This window comes from Cannabis sativa, chromosome 8, assembly GCF_029168945.1.
Source record: "Cannabis sativa cultivar Pink pepper isolate KNU-18-1 chromosome 8, ASM2916894v1, whole genome shotgun sequence".
Lineage (NCBI taxonomy): Eukaryota > Viridiplantae > Streptophyta > Magnoliopsida > Rosales > Cannabaceae > Cannabis > Cannabis sativa.
The window spans coordinates 9,918,127-9,934,573 of record NC_083608.1 but is presented as its reverse complement, the minus strand read 5'-3'; the positions used below and the strand labels follow the sequence as shown (position 1 = coordinate 9,934,573).

Genomic DNA, 16,447 nt, shown 5'->3' with positions numbered 1-16,447 from the left:
TTCTAGTTCTATAAGGTCAACACTCAACTCCCTTCCCTCAATCTTAACTGGCATAGACCTAATGTGCCTATTAGAGATAACCGATTCCCCGCTAGTCATTAGGGTTCCAAACCCTCTTTCTAAAATATCACAAGGCCTACCCAAAAGATCAATTATTCTTGTAACTACATATGAGCGTGTAGCCCCTGAATCAAATAATACTATAAACAAGGAGTTGTTGACGGGAAGCTGACCTGTCACAACAGAAGGACTGGCTGCAGCATAAGCTTGGGTAATAGCGAACACTCGAGCAGAAACCGATTTTACCTCAACTTTCGGCTCCTCTTTCTTTGCCTGGGGGCAATCTTTCTTGAAATGCCCCACCATCCGCACAGGAAGCATGTCTTCCGGTTACACTCTCCCGGATGATGTTTCTTGCAACGAGGACACTCAGGATAAGAGAAACCCTGGCGTCCACCTTTGCCTTGGTTCCCACGGAACAGCTTGCTTTGCCTTGAACCACCAGATGCTGAAGTAACTTTCCTTTTCTGATCAGTGGTGGAGTCACCACCATCCCTACCATAGACAGGAGTAGGAAAAGTGGGGGTTCCACCAACACTCGGAGTCACTCGGGGCTCCTGAAAGAATTTCACCGCACCCTCGGCTCTCAAAGCCTTTTCAACCATTTCAGCATATGAGGTTGCTTCAGTGGTAGTAATCACCAAATCATGCCTATTCTTTGCACTCAAACCGGCCAAATACTTTTCTTTCTTGCTAAAGTCAGTTGGCACGATTCCCACAGCGAGCTTGGCCAGACGGTCAAACTTAGTAGTATACTCCGTAACCGACATCCCCTCGGTTTGTACCAATTCAGTGAAGTCCTTCCGCTTAGCACTGCGGACAGCTTCATTATAGTATTTAGAGTTAAACAACTCCTTAAACTCCTCCCAGGTCATCAATGTGACGTCCCGTGTGAGGGTTATCAACTCCCACCACACGAGAGCGTCCTCCTGAAATTGGAAAGTGGCGCAGGTCACTCGATCATTACCAACCACTCCCATAAAGTTAAGGATACGCTCAATCAATGTGAGCCACTGCTTAGCCTTCATTACATCAGGACCTCCTAGAAACACTGGAGGTGCTTGCTTTCGAAATCTTTCATACAATGGCTCCATACGGTTGCCAACAACAGGTTGCTCTGCTGGCACCGCTGGAACTGCAACGGCCTGAGCAACTTGTTGAGGAGGCACATCAGGAGGACCCTACTGCCTCAACCTCTGAATCTCTTCATCCTATTGGCGGATCCGATTTTGTATTTCCACAAATCTTTGCTCCCAATCCAGAGGAGCTTGTGGTGGATTTACAGGGCGACCACCCTTAGCTCTGCCACGGCCACGGCCGAGACCACGAGGGTTTTGGGGATTCCCCTGACCGCATCTGGTCTCAACCATGCCACCCTGACTTCTAGTATTTTGCGGGGCATCCATTATATAGGACTTAGCCTACGAATCCATAAGCCAAGTAGGTTAGACAGCGATCAAAACTTAACATCGCTCTTAAGGATTTAAAGGCAACACACTTTAAAATAATTAATTAAAATCTATTATGCTTCCTGACATGCTTTCACAATTATTTAAAATACTAAACAAGTACGGGCTTACTGAACCGTGAACCAAGCTTTCTCTGATGAAGATTGTACATGTCTTAGCAAGCTTCGGTAGAGAAACCTGGCGGCCCTGATACAAAAATTGTAACGCCCTAATGCTAAGGCACGCTACAGTGCTTTTTCAATTACAGTGCAATCTTTGCTAATCAAAGAATTTTCTTAAAATTCGTGTCAAATTAAAACTTTTACATTAATTAGTAAACTTTATAATATATTAAAATATTTACAAGTGCCGGGATCCCTTTTTTAAACTTTTACCACTTAATATCCCAAAATACATAATAAACAGGTCGCTCAGCGACTACAAATTACGACTCCCAGATGTCTCGAGACAGAACACTCCAGGTCACGCCGCCTCGAGATGTACAATCCCATCCTAGCTCAGGTTCACTCCTGTTCAGTTTTTGCCTTTCCTTTACCTACACATGGAAGTAGAATTATGAGTCGACAGACTCAACAAGGAAAGCATATAACATATCATATAATTTCCGACTTTTACTTAGGCGCCCATACACCTATTTACAAGGCTTAATAGATGAGTACGAACGTTCCATACCAGGGTATAGCCACTATACCACATACACTACGTACCTCAATGTACGAGTGTTGGTGGGGTTTGTTCATACCCTAAGTACCCATGAGTGATATACCACGCACTCCCAGTACCTCTCCGTACTTATGCTGGTATCACGGTACTCTCAGATAACATTCACTATGCCGATGCACTCTATACTAAAACCGTATAAGTGTTGGTAGTGCAAATAACATTTTAAGCATGCATATACACATAACATATACATACACTCAGATATTCATATCACACATTATATACAGTTCTTTGTTGGGTTTTAAGCCCTAAATAAAACTCTATTTCAATGTAATCCAGATTATTCAATATCAATAAAGTAACAGAAGTATTTTTCATTCATTTGTGTATGTTTTGGTTCACTTAATCAATTTTTTGTATATTTGATTTATAAATTCATCCAAACCCCTTTCACATACTTGATCATGTTTATTGTGTTGTCAACACAGTGAAAAGTAAACATGACTATGTGAAAAAAGTATTCCTAGATTTATCAGAACACTGGGTTTTACTGATATGACAATCTACAACAGAGTTTACTTGCATTTGGAGAAATGTTATGTTCTTTCCAGAACATAGGTTAAAGTAAAGCTCAGGTTGGATGCATGGAGTATGCATTGGAATGGACTGATATTGAACTTTGAAATAGATTTGAAACTTACCGTAAATGTCTATTCAATTCAATATCATAAGTTGATCCTAGATCACATGATCGAAATCCTGATATGGTTAGGCTAAATCTCAAGAGTGTTATTCTTGTTCTTTGATTTGTTAGTTAAGCCTAATTTTTGGTCAGGGCAATACATACATTTTGGGAACACGGTAGTACGATTGAGTGAGAGCGCTAACATAAATATGGAATCTATAGCTTCTATCTGGCGAATAGTAAGCAAAGGGTGATTTCCTTCGAGCTTAACCAAACGAGATAAATGATTGAGTACTCATTTCACTTAGTTGAAATATCATTTATACAGGGTTAAGTGTTTTAAGGATAAAATACATTGTAGGGTGTTACTGTAATTCAGTCCCTTTACAGTGTAAATCATCCATATAGAGGATCATTGATCACATTAGGATTATAACAATGGATAACTAATGATGTGTCTATATGGTGGAACATATAGAGCATTCTATATACTGAGAGTGCAATTCTGAGTTCTATGTGTGGATTCAACGAAGAATTAATAAGTCAGTGAATTTAAGTGGTAAATTCTAGATCTGCTTATTGGAAGCTCGGATATATAGACCCATGGTCCCCCCACTAGTTGAGATAATATTACTTGTAAGACTCATTTAATTGATTTTAATTAATCAATTATAATTCTCAAGATAGACTGTGTCTATTTGAGAATTTATCAGTTATTAAGGGCAAAACAGTAAATAGAGATTTTGAAGGGCATATTTATTAATTAGGAAACTTTAATTAGTTTTATTATTAATAAAATAAATGACAATATATTATTTTATAATTAATTTTAATTATTAAATAATTAGATTTGACATTTATGTGGTTGAACAAAGGAATTGGCAGTTTTTGACAAAACAGGAAACTATCAGTGTAGGAAAAGGAAAGTTGGAAAAGTGGCAAGCCTTGTTTCCACAATGCCTAGGCCGGCCACTTAAGCTTCCTTTTCTCTTTGATTTTTTCAATTTTAAATGTCAATTAATTCAATCATAGCCCTGGGTGGTCTTCTACAAATAGAAGGCAAAGGCTTCAGTTTTCAACACAATTGTTTCACAACATTATTCTGACAGAATTTTCTCTCTGAAAATTCTCTCTGAGCCGCCACCCTCTCTCTCTCTATTCCTTCACTGTTTCGAAATCTATAAGTGTTAGAGTAGTGCCCACACACATCAAGTAATACCTCAATCATAGTAAGGAAGGCTGTGTAGAATTCAGAAACAACAAAGAAAGACTATCGGGCTCAGATCTTGATTATACTCTGATACAGAAAGGAATCAAGGGTTAGAGATCTGAGTGGGAGGAGACATATATTCCGCTGCACCCAATGTAAGATTTCTGATACTTTTATGTGTTTAATTTTCCATCGTTTTAGAAGTTCATATTTAGGTTGTTAAATCAACATACTTGTGAGTAGATCTAAGTTCCTGGTAAAATAACTTCCAACATAACGGTAATCTAAATCCCTTTACAGTGTAGATCATTCATATAGAGGATCATTGATCAAATTAGGATTATAACAATGGATAACTAATGATGTGTCTGTATGGTGGAACATATAGAGCATTCTATATACAGAGAGTGCAATTCTAAGTTCTATGCGTGGATTCAACGAAGAATTAATAAGTCAGTGAATTTAGATTATAAATTCTTGATCTGCTTATTGGAAGCTCAGTTATATAGACCCATGGTCCCCCCACTAGTTGAGATAATATTGCTTGTAAGACTCATATAATTGGTTTTGATTAATCAATTATAATTCTCAATTTAGAATATGTCTATTTGTGAATTTTTCACTAAGTAAGGGCGAAATTGTAAAGAAAGAGTTTTAGGGGCATATTTGTTAATTATAATACTTTGTATGGTTCAGATAATAAATATGATAAATGATGATAACTCTAAGATTTAGAGTTATTTTCATATCTTTAAGCTTGAATTTAATGTGAATTGTGGAGAAATTAATGTCTATACTATGTAATTGTGTTTAGTCTGTTGTGTCTTTGTAATAAATGGAAGTGTGTGTTTTAGTAAGTGTTAAATAGACTTATGTTATTGTTTTTATGTGTTTTAAGCAAAAAAATACAAAAATAGGTATTTGGAAATATTTGGGACAAGGAGAAAAAGGAGCAGAAAAATGCTTATTGCTGACTGGCATTGCTATAGCAATCATCGCGTAGCAATTTGTCAGCCCAGTAAGTTTATTTTGGCAGATAGTCCAGCTGGCTTTAATGAAGAAAGAAAGGAGCTGAGGTGGCGGAATTTGGCTATTGTCTCAACAAACATGTGGAAAATGAAGGACAAGTGGGTGATGACTTGGATTTCCAATTAGGGTAAACTTTGGTACCCTAATTGGGGAGCAAAAAGAAAGGAGGATGACATTAGAGATATGGTGGCTGCACTTTGAATGGAGGGTAGGAAATTTACAGCAGAAAAAAAAAAAAAAGAAATCAAGTATAGAGAAAGAGAGTACAAAGAAAGAAGAAGAAGATTGAGAAGAAGGAGAAGAAGGCAACCTACAAAGAGAGGATTTGAGCTTCAAACTCATTTCTATTTCTCTCCTCTTCATTTTGTATCATTTTTTTCTCTCTAGTTTTCTCTTAAACTCCATGAACATTTTATTTTCTGGTTTGTTGTTTTTAATTTCAGCTATGAACTAAACTCTTTGATATTTGGGTGGTTATGAAACCTTGTATGGACTACTGTTTTGATTTTGCAATGATGAAGTAATCTTCTCTTAGTTCAATTAGTTGTGATGAAATGTTGATTGAATGTTAATCTTTGGCCATTTTTAACATTTAGCAAGCTAGATCTTACTTGGAAAAGCAAGACCTAGTTGAACCCCTCTAATTGATGCATGATTTTTACCTTTTCTTTTAGGTATTAATTAGTAGTGAAATAGGAATATGTTGCTACCATGCATAACTAAAGATTTGATGCTTTATTGGGCTATTTGTGATCTAAACTGATGTAGGAATGTATTGTGAGATTATGAATGGTGTATTGCAAGTTTTGGAAAAAGCTTGCTGGTTTTTTTTTTTTTATTGAAATTTGTTAACTCTGCCAGGATTGCTGAGTCATTGCTGGGTCATTGTTGTATCAACTGGGACATACAAGTGGAAATTAATCACCCAAGTCTATTTTCCAAATCTGAAATTACCACCACTTTAATCACTTTTAGTTTCTTATTTTTAGTTTATTTAGTTTAAAAAATTAGTTCTCAAGTTTAGAATCAAGGTTATAAATTTTTCTCGTCAATTAATGTGTTACTTTGTTTTATTTTTATTTGAAATTCTTGGAATTGCTCTTAGTTGATTTTGCATTATTTAGTAAAAAGTCCCTGTGGAGACGAACTTTGATTACTTATCATTGTATTACTTGTTTGTGATTGTGTACACTTGCGCAATTATAAATCAATATAATTTTCACAACAAGTTTTTGGCGTCGTTGCCAGGGACTTTAAGTTCTAAATTTTGTTTTATCAACTAATTGACATTCTAAGAATTTTTGTGCTTTTAATCTTGCTGGTTTGTCTTTGAAATCTCAGGTATCTATAGTGTATGAACCAACAAGAGGACTTTGAACTTGCTCCTATTGATCCCGAGATTGAACGCACATTCCGAAGAAGAAGAAGGGTTCAAAAGGCTAAGGGCCGAGACATCATGGCTGAGAATTTTGATGATGATGGGATTGCTCAACAAATTGTTAATCCCATCATATTGGCAGATGATCGAGCAAGGACTATAAGGGAGTATGCAGCCCCCATGTTTAATGAGCTCAATCTAGGCATTGTGAGGCCTGAAATACAAGCACCGCAGTTTGAGCTCAAGCCAGTGATGTTCCAAATGTTCCAAACCGTGGGGCAATTCAGCGAGATGCCAACTGAGGATCCTGACCTCCATCTCCGTTCATTTTTGGAGGTGAGTGATTCTTTCAAGATCCAAGGAGTAAGTGAAGAAGTGTTAAGGTTGAAGCTATTCCCATTCTCACTACGAGACCGAGCTAGATCATGGCTCAACACTTTGCCTCCTGATTCTGTTGCCGATTGGAATGACCTTGCTGAGAAGTTTCTGAGGAAATACTTTCCTCCTACTAGAAATGCAAAATTCAGAAGTGAGATAATGTCTTTTCAACAACTTGAAGATGAATCCACAAGTGATGCGTGGGAGAGGTTTAAGGAACTTTTGCGAAAGTGTCCACATCATGGCATTCCACATTGTATACAGATGGAGACTTTTTATAATGGCTTGAATGCAGCTTCTCGAATGGTGTTAGATGCATCGGCCAATGGTGCTATTTTGTCGAAGTCTTACAACGAAGCATTTGAGATTTTGCAGACCATTGCAAGTAATAACTACCAATGGTCCAACACAAGAGCTCCAACAAGTAGAAAAGTGGCGGGGGTTCTTGAAGTGGATGCAATAATGGCTTTGACAGCTCAAATGGCTTCCATGACGAATGTTTTGAAGAATTTGAGCATGGGGAACTCTAAAAATATCCAACCAGCTGCTGCCATTCGAAGTGATGATGTCTCATGTGTGTTTTGTGGAGAAGGGCATGCGTTTGAGAAACCACTACTACAAACCAAGCTTTTAGAGGCACTTTTTTTCAGCAAATATTAAAGAACCGACGTCATAGGGTTGGAATTTTTTGGAAGGGATTTTGACACCACCTATGGCGTCGGTTTTTTGGAAATAATCGACGCCATAGGGTGTCCCCCCTATGGCGTCGGTTATTTCTAAAAAAACCGACGCCTAAAGGGTTTATAACCCTAGCCCAGCCCATCATCTTCCTCATTCGACCAGCCAACCCAGAAACCCCCAAACCAGAGAAACCCAAACCCTCTCCGCCAACCACCACGAAAAACCACCCCCATTTCACCATTTTTTCACCATTTTAGCTCATTTTTGTTTCTAAATCTTCTATTTTTCATACCTAAAACTATATACCTGAAAATATCACATTTTTCCTCATTTTTTAGGGTAAACCGAAGGTAGAGGTAGTGGTGGTGGTGGTTATACCTCCGTCCACCGTTTTTAGTGGAGAAGACATTGCATTTCAACGTCTATTAAGGTATAAATTTAATTTCTACTAATTTTAGTAATGTACATTGCTTTATTTTTTATTTTATAAATTTTTTTAGGGTTTTTCTATATTATTAAATATGTATTGTGTGTATATATTGTGAATGAGAAATGTATTGTGTGTGTATATATTGTGAATGAAAAATGTGATATAGGAGAGTATATATGTATGCATTTTGTGTTGTATTGAATATGTATTGTGTGTGTATATATTGTGAATGAGAAATGAGATAAATAGGGGAGTATTTTATATATTGTATATGTATATATTGAGTATTTTAAACTAATTAATAGTTTTGTTAAATATTGTGAATGAGAATGAGATAAGAGAGTATTAAAATAAAAGTTTAGAAATTGTTTTCTAAAAAATTAGTTTAGAAACAAAAGTTTAAAAATTAACTCTATTTTGTATCAATTTTTTTCTATTTTTAATTTTATTCATGTGTTTTTATTTTTTTTAGTAGCTAGTAGATAGTTAATTACAACTACTTAGCAAGTTACTAATTTTCATTCTATTCATGTATTTTTAACTAGTTGGTAATAAATTAACTAGTTAGTAACTAATTACTCATAAATTATATAACTAGTAAGTAGCTAAATAAAAAAATTTGTAATTTTGTAGTATTTCTTTATGTTGTAGGTTGTGAGGTCAATTTGCAAGGATCTGACTTATTTGGTATTGATCGGTTTCTAGTTAGCTCGAGGTATACACTCACTAAATGTTATTATAAATTAATTATGAATGCTTAGTACAGTTTGAATATCTTAAATATTCATCCGTAGTGAAGTAGGTTCTGTAATATATTGTAATGCGCCGGATCGATGGGTGAAATAATATGCATGTTAGATGAGTTTGAATATCTTCAATATTCATCCTTAGTGAAGTAGGTTCTGTGAATACATGTACTGCAGTCGAATGGGTGGTAAATTTTTATATTGCTAAATGTTGTTGTGATTATTTCATATTGTTTTGAATTGTGTTTTGTTGTTATTATAATAGGTTTGAATTTTTCGGAAACGTTCAATTATAGTCGTTATGCTGTCGAAATTTCAGTAAAATTAGGATAATATTTGATTTTAATTTCTCTTAAACTTGATTGTTAGGATTTTATCGGAAGTGACTTTATCGGAAGACAAGTACATAATTTTTGGTATAAGGTATGCTTTATTTAACCTACTTTTATAAGAATATTTTTCATATATATTTAGATAATCTTTAAATGCTTAGAGTAATTTTAGAATAGTATTGATGTAATACATAGGATATATATTGTTGAGTGCTAAGGATAGATATAGTAAGCTATAAAAAAAAAATACAAAAAAAGGTCTATATTGGGATTTGAACTTGTGACCAAAAGGATAAATTGATAAGTTTTTACCAATATACCAAAACACAATAAAATTAACAAATACATTATAAACATTGATTCTAATACTTAAAATAAGAATTCTATTAGTTTATGTTAAGTAAAATAGAAAAATAAAACACAAAAAATACCCAAGTTCAAAAAAAAAAAAATCGCCTCAAGCGGACAACCGGATCAAAAGTTATTAATGTTCAAAGTTTTCAAAAAATTTCATGCAAAGTTTAACCCTTTATCTACAAAAATACAATACACTAAAAAAATGATACTAATATATTAAAAAAAAAATTATAAAAATATACTAATATACTACAAAAATACAAACACATAATATAAAATATTAATAAAAAGATAGCTAATATACAAACACTTAGAGTAATGTAGATGTGTATATATTCAACTTTTCAATTTAATTTGTATTTATGGTTATTATATATAATTTATACTTAATTTAATTATATTAATAATAAAATAATATATATAAATTATGCTAAAATACATAATTGGAAGCTGAAAAAAAAAAACCATAGGAAGACCCTATGGCGTCGGTTATTTCATAATAACCGACGCCATAGGGGTCCTATGGCGTCGGTTATATGAAACAACTGATGCCATAGGACCCCTATGGCGTCGATTATTATGAAATAACCGACGCCATAGGGTCTTCCTATGGCGTCGGTTGTTTTTAACCCTTTAGCGTCACCCGAAACAGCGTTGGTAGCGAATTTCGCCAATACCGACGCTGAAAGCCCTTAACAACTGCCTCTAAAGCCCAATTTTGTGGTAGTGAACAATGGGGCATTCTCAAATTCTTACAATCAAGCATGGAAGAATCTTCCTAATTTGTCTTGGGGGGTCAAGGAGCAAGCTCAAGCACCGCACCAGCCCAAGGAAGACAAGCATATCCACCGGGTTTTTCACAACAACCGCGACATTCACAACATGCTCAAAATTCCCAACAGAGTTCTTTGGAGAGTCTAATGCGGGATTATATGGCCAAAAATGATGCGGTGATACAAAGTCAAGCTGCCTCTCTTCGAAACTTAGAGTTGCAACTTGGACATTTGGCCAATGAATTAAAAGCTAGGCCACAAGGTTCTTTGCCTAGTGACACGAAGAATCCAAGGAGGGATGGGAAGGAACAATGCAACGCCATTCAGCTAAGGAGTGGCAAGCATCTGAAAAATTCTGAGGAGGAAATAAAGGGTAGTGGGGAGCCCACTTCAATCCAAATCGACAAAAAATTGAGTAACAAAACTGCCCACGAATTTGCTGATACCAGTCCAGTTGATACAGCAAAGGGTCAGCAACCTGACAGTCAGCAATCCGCACCAGTATGCTCTAGTCCTAAACCACCCCTTCCATTTCCCCAGAGATTTCGAAAACAGCACCAAGATGGGCAATTTAGGAAGTTTTTGGATGTGTTGAAACAGCTCCATATCAATATTCCCTTGGTAGAAGCGCTAGAGCAAATGCCAAATTATGTCAAGTTCTTAAAAGATATTTTGACAAAGAAAAGGAGGCTTGGCGAGTTTGAAACGGTCGCTTTGACCGAGGATTGTAGCGCTATGTTGAAGAATAAAATTCCACCTAAATTGAAAGATTCGGGCAGCTTTACAATTCCAATTTCTATTGGGGGACGGGATGTTGGAAGAGCTCTTTGTGATTTAGGAGCTAGTATTAATCTCATGCCCATGTCTATTTTCAAGAAGTTGGGAATTGGAGAAGCAAGGCCAACCACCGTCACTTTGCAATTAGCGGATCGTTCCATGGCTCATCCGGATGGAAAAATTGAAGATGTTTTGGTACAAGTAGATAAGTTCATCTTTCCGGCGGACTTTATTATTCTTGACTATGAGGAAGATGGGGAAGTTCCAATCATTTTAGGGAGGCCATTTCTTGCCACGGGAAGGACTTTGATAGATGTTGAAAAAGGAGAACTCACCATGAGAGCTCAAGATGAGCAGGCCACATTCAAGGTTTTTCATCCCATACGTGCTCCGGATGCAATAGGAGAATGCTTAGCAATTGGAGATATGGATCCTAACATGGTTGAGGAGTCCAAATTCAAAGTTGGTAAGAAGGTGAGAAAGAAGATTCTCCTTAAAGAAATTGCTAAGGATCACGAGGCACAAGAAAGCAAAGACAAAGCATCATTTAACTCTAAACAACCACCGAAAAAGAAGAGAAAGAAAAAGAAGCTTGGTAGAAAATTTCAGTCTCAAATGTTTGAAGTTGGGCAACAAGTGATTTTTTCTAACTCTTTAACGAAGGCTACTCATGGACGACTAGATTCAAGGTGTGATGGATCTTTCTTGGTGGTAAGAGTATATCCCGATGGGGTGGTGGAACTTCGTGATGCACTTTCAAGAAGAAAATTCTTAGTGAAAGGCCAAGGAGTGAAGTTTGGAGGTGGAGAGGTCAACCGAGAAAAGACCTCTATCACCTTGAAGGATGCTTTATGTTTGTAATTTGGGGTGCCAAAATAAAAAGAAAAAAAAAGAAAGATTGAATTGAAAAAAAATGAAAAATGAAAAAAGAATGAAAAGAAAAAAAATTCTCAATGAAGGCACCCCTAAGAAAAAAAAAAGCAAGAAGAAAAGTTTAAAAAAAAAAAAAGAGAAAAATATATATATTATATAATTAGTAAATAATTGTCATGGTGAAATTGAGAAATTATTTTCTTTCAATGTGCAGGAAATCAAGTGAAGAAGGTTGTGGAAGTGAAGAAATTTCAAGTTGGGCAAAGAAACTAAGTTTGGGGTGGAAGAGATATGCCCAGTTGCTATAGCAAAGGCTTAGCAAGTCTATTTGGCAACAGTTAATAGCAAGGGTTTGATATTGGGGTTTTGAAAAAAAAGTACTTGGTCTGATAAAAAACATGTGAAAAAAAATGTTTTTAATGATGCAATCATTGGGGAAGTTGTCTTTATCAGACCAATCATTTGATCTTGGTACTTTGTATTTTTCTTTTTCTTTGAGCTGAAATTGGAGTTCAGTCTAAATCAAATTGGCCCCAAAACTTAGTAAGTCCCTGAATTAAGTCAAATGCTCTACCTCAAAGCTTGATTCAAACTGGGCCCCTCTTAGATTAGTCAGCCAGCCCAATACCTCACTCCTTAGCCCAATATTCAACCCTACTCACCATCTTCACTCCAATCACTATCCCAGCCGCCTCCATCACCCATAGTTCGGCCTCACCAGCCACATTCAGTTCAGCCCGTCACCAACACGAGAATTCACCTCCGATTCATCAACTCAGCCACCAAGTCGTACACCATAACCACAAACCCCCATTATCCTAACCTCCGCCTAACTCAACCCAGCCAATACCCGAAGTCACCCACGCCATCACCTGCTGACCACGAACCATCTCCGTTCAACCAGCACCAACCCATCACTTCCAGCTTCGTCGTGCCCTACCAACACCCGAAGTCGACCATTCCAGCGTGAATCACCAACATTCTTTCACACCACCATCTTCATCACTGCACCTTCCTCACGATTCAGCAATCAGCAGCACCAATGATTCATCCTCACCATCTCAGTTGCCCATAACCACGAACATCCATTCAGCAGCCACTCATCACAGTCAAGATCAGCGATCCAGTCGAGTAAAGCACCATCATCAACGGCTCATTCGAATCTCCCTGGTTTGTTGGTTAAATTTTCATATTATTTTGGATTACACTAATATTGCTATGGCTGCCAAGATGTTGATTGAAGTGAATGTGGAATTTAATTTAATTACAATGAAATTCTAGAATTATTAGAGAGACGTTGCAATGTTTGATGCAACAATTGAAGATTTAGTGTAATTTTGGAGTTTTCGTGACTAACTAATGGTGTAATTGTGTATGGGGATGCTTTAAAAATTGGATTTGGTGTCACTTGGGGAGTGGTAATTTTGGAAGAGAAGTGGTTGTGGATAGATTACTGCGGTGATGAAGCTTGGTGTAGTGTAAAATATATATATATTGGTGTGAGTTTGACAATATTGTTGTGATTTGAGAAGTGTAAGGTGGTGTGTGGATGGCTATAAAAAAAAGAGAGAAGAGCTGGGAGTTCTGCAGTGCCGTGGCTATTGTGATGATAGTTATTAGTATTGTGCTTTGGATATATGGGATTGTGAATATATACAGGGGGAATGTACCATGGTCAATTAAGGTTGTGATTGTTTGTGTGGATTTGGTGTAGTGTGAAAATTATTGGTGTGAATTTAAAATTCTTGGTGTGATTAGAAGTGTTGGTTTGGTGTGTGGATAGATTGTAATATATATATTGTGGGAATGTGCAATCCGAGTAGTTGGGTTGAGTGTGGGTGATTTTTGAAATTGGTGAAGTGTGCTGAAATATTTGGAGTAGTTTTAAAATTATTGTTGTGAACTTGGATAGACTGGAGTGGTGGGAAAAAAAAAAAAACAAGGTGTGGTGTTGGACAAGTTTTAAAAAGAGAAAAGAAGAGGGGAATTTCTTTGTGGCTATGTAGTCTTCAACCAAAGAAAAATGCCTAACATTCAAGAGGGTGACGCCACGATTTGAGCCCAAGTTCCCGCTATTTTCTCAGCAAGCTCTCGACCCGTGGACTGGGCCATCAACATCGAATCCGGAGGAGCCCCACGAGGACTCCGAGTAGAGGGAGTTTCCTATACCTAAACTATTTTATATATATATATTTTGTTATGTGTCGCTTTTAGTTTGTATTGTGCTAATTGTGTGTTGTCTTTTGTGCTTGGAACTTTTATTTTATGTCGCTTATGTGTTTGTTAGTTTGACATTGAGAGATTTATGAGTTGTGCTGTGGCCTAGTGTTCTGCTCGATGATGATACTTTCCGCTCATTCCATTATTGTTGTTGCCTAATTTTATTTGTTGCCTTGTCATGCTGAATTGTTGGATATTATGGATGTTTCTCTTTAGTCTCTCCTCACTAGTTTATACTTTTATTTTTCCACCATGCTTTGCATTTCTCATACGATTACTTCACATGTAATTTTCGCATCTAGAATTGGTTAGTGCATCTCCTTGAGGAAAAATCCTAGTTAGACTTGTCCCTTAAAAATGATTTAGGCCATCCTTGGACGTTTGAGCCTTTCTAACCTTCCCTATTAAATGAATTTTTCCCTAGTCACCCAAGTTTGAGCCGTTTAGCCTATTCTTGTTGCCCAACCCGATCATACATATCACGTCAATCCTAATTTGCATTTCTACATATGTCCTAACTTAATTGCTCACTTGTCAAGAGCCAAGTTTCACATTAAGTTTGGGGTGAGTGCGGTGAGTGTAATTTGTGGCAAGCTAATTCAAGATTATACTTTTAGTCACATTGGGGACAATGTTGGGTTGTAAGTTTGGGGTGGGTGAATTAGCTCACAAGGTATATTAGTATGCATTTTTAATTAACTTTCTCTTGCTATATATAAGTATAATATAGTAATAAATTCTTTTCTAACCTATAAAAAAAATCAGCAAAGAAAAGAAAAAATATATATATATATATACTTGCAACTAAGTTTGGGGTGTTCCACCCATTTTAGTTTAAAAAAAAAAAGAGAATAAACATAGCAAGAGAAGTCAATTTTAATATCAAGTACTTGTGAGTATTGAATGAGGGAAGTGGGTCAAAAGAAAAAAAATCATGGAAGAGGCTCGGTTTTTGACAAGTGAAGTGGTTCGGTGTTGAGCTAGCTTAAATACATCCTTTAACATACCCTAACCCAAGCCTAACATTACAAGTCTAGTAAAGTCCTACTGATCAAGTGGATAAGTTTAGACTACATTAGTGGAGAGGAGTGCACTAATCCAACTTATGGAGCTTAAATGAATGAAAAAGAAAAAAAAAGTTTAAGGTAGTTGTAGAAAGTTCAAAGTTTAGGTGGGATATACTTGTATGAATTGTTGATTAGGTGACTTTTGGGAAATATTAATGTTATCCAATGACAAAACTTTAAAGGGGCAGCATATAAAGTTACGGCAAGCAATTTCCTATTCCATTTAATTCCATTTTTTCTGAGAGCATCAATGTTCGCTAGGCCAACTTTAATTTCTATGAAATCTCTCATTTGTCTTGTATGTTGAGTCTTTGTGTAAAAATTTGTTGTTGTGTTTTATTTTGTTTATTTTGTGTTGTCATTGCTCGAGGACGAGCAAGATTCTAAGTTTGGGGTGTTGATAACTCTAAGATTTAGAGTTATTTTCATATCTTTAAGCTTGAATTTAAAGTGAATTGTGGAGAAATTAATGTCTATACTATGTAATTGTGTTTAGTCTGTTGTGTCTTTGTAATAAATGGAAGTGTGTGTGTTAGTAAGTGTTAAATAGACTTATGTTATTGTTTTTATGTGTTTTAAGCAAAAAAATACAAGAATAGGTATATGGAAATATTTGGGACAAGGAGAAAAAGGAGCAGAAAAATGCTTATTGCTGACTGGCATTGCTATAGCAATCATCGCGTAGCAATTTGTCAGCCCAGTAAGTTTATTTTGGCAGATAGTCCAGCTGGCTTTAATGAAGAAAGAAAGGAGCTGAGGTGGCAGAATTTGGCTATTGACTCAACAAACATGTGGAAAATGAAGGACAAGTGGGTGATGACTTGGATTTCCAATTAGGGTAAACTTTGGTACCCTAATTGGGGAGCAAAAAGAAAGGAGGAGGACATTAGAGATATGGTGGCTGCACTTTGAATGGACGGTACGAAATTTACAGCAGAAAAAAATGAAATCAAGTACAGAGAAAGAGAGTACAAAGAAAGAAGAAGAAGATTGAGAAGAAGGAGAAGAAGGCAACCTACAAAGAGAGGATTTGAGCTTCAAACTCATTTCTCTTGCTCTCCTCTTCATTTTGTATCATTTTCTTCTCTCTAGTTTTCTCTTAAACTCCATGAACATTTTATTTTCTGGTTTGTTGTTTTTAATTTCAGCTATGAACTAAACTCTTTGAGATTTGGGTGGTTATGAACCCTTGTATGGACTAGTGTTTTGATTTTGCAATGATGAAGTAATCTTGTCTTAGTTCAATTAGTTGTGATTAAATGTTGATTGAATGTTAATCTTTGGCCATTTTTAACATTTAGCAAGCTAGATCTTACTTG

General features: G+C 36.2%; 1 non-coding gene across 1 annotated transcript; it reads right to left on the bottom strand.

The window, feature by feature from the left end:
• Nucleotides 1-7,013: 7,013 nt before the first annotated feature.
• LOC133030708 (small nucleolar RNA R71) lies at nt 7,014-7,120 on the bottom strand. The gene has a single exon (XR_009684256.1). It is a non-coding gene; the product is annotated as a small nucleolar RNA R71 (small nucleolar RNA).
• Nucleotides 7,121-16,447: the final 9,327 nt, after the last annotated feature.